The sequence below is a fragment of the Periplaneta americana genome, chromosome 5 (assembly GCF_040183065.1).
Source record: "Periplaneta americana isolate PAMFEO1 chromosome 5, P.americana_PAMFEO1_priV1, whole genome shotgun sequence".
NCBI lineage: Eukaryota > Metazoa > Arthropoda > Insecta > Blattodea > Blattidae > Periplaneta > Periplaneta americana.
Genome location: NC_091121.1, coordinates 41,914,833 through 41,923,300, shown reverse-complemented (window position 1 = coordinate 41,923,300; position 8,468 = coordinate 41,914,833). Strand labels below are relative to the sequence as shown.

General features: G+C 37.5%; 2 protein-coding genes across 2 annotated transcripts in view; one reads left to right on the top strand and one right to left on the bottom strand.

The window, feature by feature from the left end:
* LOC138699545 (leptin receptor gene-related protein) overlaps positions 1-8,468 on the bottom strand; it is a 422,899-nt gene that overhangs the window by 141,988 nt on the left and 272,443 nt on the right. The gene's annotated exons all lie outside the window — the stretch shown is intronic.
* LOC138699537 (putative phosphatidate phosphatase) overlaps positions 6,742-8,468 on the top strand; it is an 89,663-nt gene continuing 87,936 nt past the window's right edge. Inside the window, exon 1 of the mRNA XM_069825509.1 lies at positions 6,742-6,760. The gene's annotated coding sequence lies outside the window, so the exon portion shown is untranslated. The remainder of the gene's footprint in view (positions 6,761-8,468) is intronic.

Below are 8,468 nucleotides of genomic sequence, written 5' to 3'. Positions count from 1 at the left end.
AGCATCGTGATGCACTTGGGGAGCTACGATAGGTAGTGAAATCCGGTTACACAAACCAGTTATAATGATTGAGGGGGGGGGGGGGCTCATCGTGCTAACCACACGATACCTCCATTCTGGTTGGATGATCTCCACCTCTGCTTCGGTATGTGACCTTGAGGCCAGCAGCCGGCTGGTCGGTCTTGGCCCTTCGTGGGCTGTAGCGCCACGGATTATTTTCATTGCAAGGAGAAGTTTTAAAAACCAAAATTCGTATGATGGTAATTCATTATAGAAGGTGAGTAAAGCAGAGGGGGGGGGGGGACAGTTTTTCTTTCATGCTGATGGCGAAAATACGAGATGCTTAATTTGTTGTAATAAATGGAGTATAAAACAATAATGTACAATGTCAGTATTATTTTTTTTCATGAAGTTTACTACGTCTTTATCTGTAAGTTGAACATTTTGTCCACCGCTATGGAGTAACAGTTAACACGTCTGATTATGAAACAAACGGGCCCAGGTTCAAATCCAGGTTGGGACAAGTTATTTGGTTGGGTTTTGTTCCTCAACCAATTGAAGCATAAATAATTGCTGGGTAACTTTAGGCATTATACCTCGGACTCATTTCGCCATTATTAATTCATATATTTTCATCATCCAAACCATAGCCAAGGTTAAGTACATGGTACGGCATGCTGTACTTGTACAGATCCAGAAATAAAATTTGGGCCACCTGAATTTTGTTTCTGGGTCTGTACAAGAGCGTGGCATTCGACTACTCAATCATGCACGAATAGGAGTGGTAAGCACAATAAGCCTCAGACTGCAGTGTAAGCCTTTGGTTCCTCCTCCGTACAAAAGAAAGAAAAAGTTAAATATTTCATTAATAAACAAACAATAAATATCGAGTTCTATGTATTAGTCAGAGTCAAATACTTCGGCGTTTTCATTTTTTAATTTCGAAAGTCTGCTGATGTTAGGTAGACCTACGTGTTTTCTTTCTTGGTGAATAAGAAAATATATTTTATGCTCGACCATGTCGAAATGTAATTATACACATGGTAGTAGCCCTTTAATGCACCTCATTAAAGTACACCTATTCATTATAATTCAGTTGTTCAGCCAATGAGAAATCTCCATTGTACTTATTGTACTATTATAAAACCGCAAGTATCGATTATTCTCGGATATGCAATCGAAAGACAATTAGCGAAAAGTCACGGAGGCTGGAAATCCAATTCTGTCGCAGAAGGTTATGTTCTGTTACTATAATAATTAGCGTTAATTGTAAATAATATTCATATGAATTCAATTTGTCATCTCGTTTTTCAATGTCTAATTTAATTTCAATGTTATATCAATATTAATATTTAGTTTACTCTCTAGATTATATCAAGGTCAATGTGGACATCTGTTCCTCGAAAAAAAAAACAATACTTTCGCGTCTGCGCACATCTCACAATTTACGAGCTATTCACAGGGTCACTTCCGCTCTTCAGTCACATAAGAATAAAATGAATACTTCTGAATAATTTCATGTTAGAAATATAGTCGAGCATAAAAAGTCATATGAAACTTGACTATAATGGCAATTAAGACGCTCGTACTCGCGACTTACTGCAATTACTACCATTATAGGCTCGTTGCATAATGTACTATAATTTTATCAATAATACAAAAATAATGAATAGGAAAAGGATAGCATGAATAAAGTGTATGTAGCTAATAAGTAAAAGAATATTACATTATTTTTGTTTTCCGGTCACAGTGTCTCTACACTGTCATTCACCGCAATACTACTGCGACTGTGGTGAGCAGGTTGCATTTCTGTTGCGTCACAGTTTCGTAGAATTTGGCAACCACTGACTGAATGCATTGACATTAATTGAATGAAAGTCAATTCTATAGCCATGTGATATGGAGTGGGCCGTTAATTTCATCTGGGGGAAAGTTTAGTATGGATTTCTAAGGTATCTTGTATATTGATTTTTAGACAGAACAATGAACGACCACTGCCGCTTGAAGCTTATTGTTTTAGCTTCGTAAGAGCTTAATATAGCCATTGAAAACGTCATTCAGTTAGGCTTTTCCTCCACGATAAAATATGTCGATGAATTTAAAGAATTCCAGCGTAAATTTTCATTAGGTACGAACGCCAGTTCTGTTCACTGATCAGTCACCAAAATATTTAATTGGTAGGAAAATTAAAATTTCACAATACTATAATGTTGTACAACACATAAAAATATGGATATTGGGATAGTTGTTTTCTTTACGGTCCGACAAGGTTTAATAAACTAGTGTGAGAAATGAAGCTTTGCCAAGTTAAGGGTTTAGTAGTTATTTTCTATCTCCAAAACTACTTCCGACCTGACAAATGGCGTCTTTAGCATGTTACCATGGCAACCAATCATGAGAGAAGCGTAACCATGGTAACGGGACGGTGTTGCCGTGTCTATGTTTATAAGTAGCACGTGAATACGGTATTCACGTGCTACTTACTGGTATTCAGAATACCATGGCCTAGTGGTGAATAGTGCACGGAATGACTTTGAGTTGGCTGGTTAGCGCGTGCTTTGTGTGAATTAAAATATTATTTAGAAGTATTATTGTTTTAGTGTATCGATAATTATGTTTAAATTATATTACACGTATTATCTTCGTTGTTATTGATGGAGTGTGTGACTAGTGTGCGTTTTCTAGTTTCTGCGAGATTTTCTAAACGGGTGACTTGTGCAGTGTCGGAAGGACGGAGAACAAAGAATATTGGACAAGGTGCCCCGTTAAAGAGTCAAGCGCGAGAGATGGTGTGTTATGTGATAGAGTATTTTGAAAGGAAAAAAGATAATGACGGGCTTCTTTTACCTTTGGCGCAAGTCGTAATGAGAACTGCTGCTTGTGTTAAAATTAATAAGATCTCTGTTAACGATATTGGAAAAGAAAAAGGCCGTGCAGATTTTTAATCATAAATATTTTTACATTTTTTCAACGCCTTTCTAACAATATTACATTGAAGAATACCGGCACTCATACAAATAAAGGCTTCGTATTAAATTTAAATCTATTTTTAAAATTTACAGCCGTTCATTACTGCACTCTATCGGCAGCGTGCTCGCTTACACGAAAGATGGGCAACATGACAACATTGCTCCCCCTTCTGTGTAAACTGTCAAGTCGGAAGTAGTTTTGGTCAAGGTATAGGTACCCTGGAAAGAATACACAGGACGTATTAAGGAGTCAGAGACGTGTCGACCAGTTTTTCTACTTCCCCCCCCCCCCCCATTATATGAAGTACAGCGTGTTTGAGAATTACTACCAATAAAAATCAAATCTCACAAATTATTTATCCTACAGTGCGTGATGTTACACGACAACTGAATAGTATGTAAACTTGCATTCGAGTTTTCAATAAAATGATTCTCATATGCCAAAAATACTAACACTAGTTATTTCTCTGTCCAAGAATTAATTCCCGGATTGATACTGATAGTGACAAGAACGTCATTTCAGTTTTTGATTGGGGGTAGGGCAAGATTTTTAGGCAAGACCTATAGGGTATATCGCGTGACGAACTCCCTCCCTATTTCCTCGAAAATGAATTTTTTTTCTATACTGTAAACTGGGGTAAAATTGTTTGGTATTAACTTGCCCATAAAGCAAACAGATTTAAACCGAATGGCGTTGTTGCTGTGAGACATGAAATTTGGTTCTTGTGATTGGCTGTGCATCTGAATTAGTTAGTTAGTTAGTTAGTTTCTAAAATTTCCTATTTCATTCGACCAAATTCTATTGCAGGTGGAGCCTAAATATTCCTTTTCCCATGGGTGACACCATTGGCAAAATATTAATTCTAGGAATTTGGAAATTAATGCTGAAACTCCAACCTGTAAAGTTCAATTCTGCACGGTTTATTCCACCTGTGTGTGCCTTTTTTAATAGTTAAAATATCTTTAAATAGGTCGTCAGTTATTAAGAAAGCCTGATGATAGTCCCTAGTCAAGCTACAGTTGAACACATACTATAAGATCTGTCACAGTAAAATAATAACACCACGAAGTGAGAAAGACAGGTTTGGTTGCACATACAGTCTACTCCAAATACCCGTAGTTAAAAAATATTTCCGTCTAATAGTATTAAGACTGTAATCTTCATAAATTTATTTTATACGCTGAAAATATTGACATTTAATTATGCAGTGAATTAAAACAGCAGATTTTCTGTTATACTCCTAACGGGAGAAAATAGGCCTACTTACAAATCGCTTTTAGAGAACCCGAGGTTCATTGCCACCCTCACCTAAGCCCGTCATCGGTTCCTATCCTGAGCAAGATTAATCCATTCTCTATCATCACATCCCACCTCCTTCAAATACATTTTAATATTATCTTCCCATCTACGTCTCGGTCTCCCTAAAGGTCTTTTTCCCTCCAGCCTCCCAACTAACACTCTATATGCATTTCTGGATTCGTCCATACGTGCTACATGCCCTGCCCATCTCAAAAGTCTGGATTTAATGTTCCTAATTATGTCAGGTGAAGAATACAATGCGTGCAGTTCTGTGTTGTGTAACTTCCTCCATTCTTCTGTAACTTCATCCCTCTTAGCCCCAAATATTTTCCTAAGCACCTTATTCTCAAACACCCTTAGCCTCTGTACCTCTCTCAAAGTGAAAGTCCAAGTTTCACATCATTCAGAATAACCGGTAATATAACTGTTTTTGTCTTTTTGGGATGCTCTACTTCCAAATCTATCTCTTTACTTGCTTCAAATAAAATTCCCATGTTTTCCCTAGTAGTTTGTGGATTTACTTCTAACATATTCACGTCATCCTCATAAACAAGCAGCTGATGTAACCCGTTCAATTCCAAATCCTCTCTGTTTTCGTGGACTTTCATAATGGCAGATTCTAGAGCGGATAAATCGCAATATAGCGAACGCCAATAGGGGAAGTTATCCCCACCCACATGAAATGTGCATTTGACACAACACTCGCCTATCACGTAGAGTGTCTGGTGAGCTAGTAGGGGAAAAGTGGAAAGGGGTCGTGGGTGGAGCTTAGCGTTCGCTGTATTACGATTTTACCACTGAAACTGGCCTATACGAACTCTGCTATATGTTTCACTGAGACACTAGTTTCTTGGGAATACCAAATTCAATAAGAATATTACATATATAAAACTTCTCTTTTAACCGAGTCATATGCCTTTTTGAATACATTATTTCTTTGTTTGTTTATTTTTTCGTTTATTTATAAACTCATTTATTGATTTATTTATTCTTTGATTAATTAATTAATTAATTTATTCACCTAGTTATTTACTTATTTTATTTATTTATGTACTTATTGATTTATATATTTCAGGACAAAGCACCAATTACAATATACAGTACAGAAATAGTTGCTCATGCCATGAAAATGGAAAAAAAAAACAAGGAAAAAAGAAGAGATAAATACAGATATAAATACGAGACACACATAGGCCTAAATACAAATGAAAAATACAAATTTGATAAATATAGATATAAATACAAAATGTATAAATGAAGATTATAGATTAACAAATAGACAACAATATTATTTAAATCAACTATGGTCCGTCCCAGTGATCTGTAGAGTGACTTGGCGCATTTGGGGGCGGAGTCTATTTCGAATTGTATTGCAGGCAGCATCAGCTCGAGATCGCTAAGGGGTGAGATACTCGTGGTAGAGAGTTCAGATAGAAATGATCCCTTCCCTGCAAGCGATTGGTAGCTTCGTTCAACCAATGCCTCCCCTCAGAGCTGTCATTGGCCCTAGCCCTCCCACATACCATTTTCGTTTTTCTAATCTAGGCCTACAGATTCCTGGGACGTACCATACCTTCAAAATTTTAGTAAGAAAAAGTTTGTATTTAATGTAAGAAATGCTGAAATCTAGATCCCTAATTTACAAAACTCGTTGAATTTAGAACATATTTTTAACAGTGGTCAATTTTTATGTGATGATTGGTGAGATGGGTATTTTTTTGTTTTGTTTTTGTTTTTTGTAGTGTAGCAATTGATATCTTAAATTTGATATTCGAGTGTTAAGTTGGATTTGTGATATTTCGCTATTGCCAGTATGTAGTAGACCATTGAATATTTTATATAATGTCATTGCCACAATTTCCTGAGTGAGTCCCAACAAATTTCGTTCTTTATTTCTTGGGTGTTTATAAAAGTGTAATGTTTTAATATTGAAAGTGCAGTTCTTACAGTTTGTTTCTTTAGTGCGTAGTGCTACTAATTTATTATTATTATTATTATTATTATTATTATTATTATTATTATGTTCAATTTTGACCTCGGGAGAGGTGGCAATTGCCCAAATGACGTCTCTAGATAGCAAGCGAAAATATCGATATGACAAAAAACAGAAGTTTCGGCGTAATTCTCTGAAGCCACGTGCACTCGAGGATAGAAATTCTACTATAGGAAGCGCTAGGAGGTTCATCTAATAGCGCTGAACCTGGACCGTACTCGGGCAAGAGATGGAGGGGTCAGGAGTTGTACAAATGGCTCATATACACAATTAATTAAAGCGTCAGACATTATGTTCCGACTCGCCCACTCTTTCGGCTGTTTCCGACACTTGTTCGAGTCCTCTCTCTTGCCTTTCGATCCCAGGCTTTTCTGTTGTAAACAATAATACTAGATGGAGTGTTTGAAAGCGCAGTTTGGGTGATCATGCTTTTAAACAAATTGTGTATCGTGTGCTACATATTTTCCAATGCGTATTGAGTGAACGAAAGGTGATTAGGTAAGTGATTTGACGTGTAGTACTTTTATATTTTGAATTGAATTGGTTCGCCAATGATTAGTTACACAGTTTCCACGTGCACGCCTCTTGTTGCTCTGATGATGTCTAATCCTTAATCAATTTCGGTCCAGGAGCATACCGTATCTTGTGTGATTGTTGATATGGCATCTCTGATTCTTTCATGTAAGACCTGAAGATTTCTTACAGGCGTTCTGGTTAGCAGGTGTTTTTTTTTATTATTTTGTTGCATTATTTTATGTAAAAGTACTGTGGCGCGCGATATAATTGCGGTGAAGGCATAACGCTGCAAAACACTATGGGATCATGAATTTTCTACATTTATCTAATCTTTACGTTCCCACCATGGCCCTGGAGTTACTCAGTTTCTAACAGAAATTAATACCAGAGGATTTACTTGGAGATAAAAATGACGGACACGTAGGGCTGACATCCCTACTGCCACTATTGCTGATTTTCTGTAAAGGTGGAAGCCTTAACTTCCCACTACACTCTGGGTCGATTTAGCCTGTAGTGGTGTTGGATTTATCTTTACCACACCTCTCCACAACTAATTAAACTTCCAAGAAAAGGTACTAGGAACCGCCAGTGGCAAATTTACGTTTCCTATACTGTAGGAGAAGAATGTACTCGTCAAACGTAGACGAGAAAAGAAGTCAAAGAAGTCACATCAACATGCTCTCGATGTTTATGTTATGCAGTTGGCCGCGTCCGATAACTGAATTGCTTTATAACAGCGTTGCCAGACATAGACGGCCTCAGCCCGAGTAGAGAGGTCAGCTTATCTTGCCGCAAGAGATAACTACCGTCCGTTACTCAGGAGAAGACGAGCGGAAAGAATGTGACCTTCTTGACTATCGCTGTTGATTATTATAAACATCGCTCAGATAAGCATCCCAGTAGCCAGGTTATTACTCGTGCAGGAAACATGAGTAACAATGCGTATGGAAATTAAAGCTAAGTTGAACAGAAGGAGACCTAATGTTTCCGCTTACTGCAGTACAAATATTGCACATGTTGTCGTACGTTATCTGTTCACATCCCTTCCTCCTCAGCCCGCTCTCGTCTTCTCCTGAGTCACCGACAGTACTAACTTCACTGTTAGAAAACATCGTACTTGCCTCAGTCCAGCGGCTGGACTAATTCAGAGTCATAATGTGACAACGCTGCATAACTAACGGCATGCACCGTATGATGTATTATGTTTTGGATAAGGAACGAGTCAGAGAGAGGTCGTCTAAGCTTGGCGAGAACAATAAGTGGAGGTGTTATTTTCTACAAGCAATTAGCTTTGAAAAGGAGTGCAACGATTCACATGATAACCAATTGAAGTTTTTTAAAACGTCAAGTGTTTCAAGAGAGAAAATGTTCGAATCTTTGGCCATGTGTGGGAATGCACTTGTGGTATCTTTAGCATGTTCTTGTACACAAACTCTTTCTTTAATTCGAGAATTCTCTCGTATAGACTGAATGAATAACATCAACGACGGTCGTTGCTGGAATTTGAACGCGAGACCCAGCGTGATAACCGTTGCACTATAAGAGCACAATAATTAATTAATTGTACTCTGACCTAATGAACTTGTATTTACAGTTCCGTGTGCAGTCGTAGGCCTACTTGAATCTTTGAACTTAGAAAACAAAGTAGTAAATAAATCTTGGCATGGAAGATAGCCCATCAATTGAAAAG